Source organism: Cyprinodon variegatus, unplaced genomic scaffold (genome assembly GCF_000732505.1).
Source record: "Cyprinodon variegatus isolate N-32 unplaced genomic scaffold, C_variegatus-1.0 Scaffold2577, whole genome shotgun sequence".
In the NCBI taxonomy this organism is placed as follows: Eukaryota; Metazoa; Chordata; class Actinopteri; order Cyprinodontiformes; family Cyprinodontidae; genus Cyprinodon; species Cyprinodon variegatus.
Window position 1 is genome coordinate 15,514 of NW_015153030.1, and position 1,425 is coordinate 16,938.

Below are 1,425 nucleotides of genomic sequence, written 5' to 3' on the forward strand. Positions count from 1 at the left end.
AAAGCTTATTATTATTGTTATTATTATTATTAGTAGTAGTAGTAGTATTAGTATTCTTATTATTCTTCTTATTATTATCATTATTATTATCATTATTATTATGATTATTATTACATTTAGATGTAGGAAAATTATTTCTAGAAAGAAACATTACGTCTCAACTTCAGATTCTGTCACCTCAGTGAGAAGGTGTATGGCCAGCACTGAAACAACTTAAATAAAAATTAAACATGATAAGTCATCGTAACTGGCATTAAATTTATACTGAAAAAAATACAATATTTCTGATATGATTCTATCCTGTCAATTAGTCTGTTTACATTCCTCTCATCTGCCTGATAATTCATTCAGTCCAACTGGTGCAGCCCCACTCTGCCTCATCAGTATTATGGAACTCTGATCACCTGGCTCTGACTCTGGACCCATCCTTGGACCCCTTACACTGATTTTCCCCATTGATTGATCTGCCTTTCTCTGCTCTGCCTCATGTTTCTGCCCACCAAGCTCCTAGTCCTTGTAAATTTGTGACAGCTAAAACCGCCTGTGACATCATCATCCTTTCTGTCATGATTTTAACTATGATCAGACCCAAGAGCAGTAAAAACAATACAGAGAGACCAGGGGAAAGGTTTAACAGGTTTATTTAGGATATTGTGAAGAATCCAGTGTTGCTCTGAACACTGCTCAACCGGAACCGAAAGGTTAGGGGAAGACACTGTGGTTAATTCAGGCCCAGTGGGAAATTTGATTCTCAAACTTGAAGAGAATTTGGTAGCTGACACACATTTCCAGAGAAGTTGTTGACTCTTAGACTCTAGTCTGTGTTCGGTAGTTCAAGTGTTAGTCTGATTCGGTGGAGGGAGGACAGGGTTTACCCAGAATGTAATTGTTTGAAGGAGAATGGAGAAGCTGACTGCCACTCAGATTTCCTGCGGTACTTGAACAGGTCGTAGTGGAGATGAATCCCTTGCTCAGTGTGAAGCTCAAATGATCTCTTGAGGGAAAGTGGATTCAAACCTCCAGTTTAAATCCTCAGCTCAGTTTGAAGCTCAGATGATCCTTCCAGGGAGAGAAGGTTCGAAACATCCAGTTTGCAGGATGACTTCCCAAAACTGGTAAACACTCTGGCGTCGAGGTAGTAGCAGTCAGCAGCTTAAAAGTGCTCAGTTAATGAGCTAACCCTCTGCTGGTGTGTAGGGAGGCGGACCAGAACCAGGCGCCTCCTGGTGGAGAAGGGAGACAAACACAGAAACACACACACACAGACAGGAATCCTGACACTTTCTATCACAGTCTTAGAGGATTCCTCGAACCTACAATCGCCTTCTCATTTCCATCAAAAGGTGTTGTTCCTTATGTCTATTTTACCGTTGACCCAGTTACAGGAGTTTCGGTAAAGATGGTCAGGCTAAGGGTTCCAGGAAT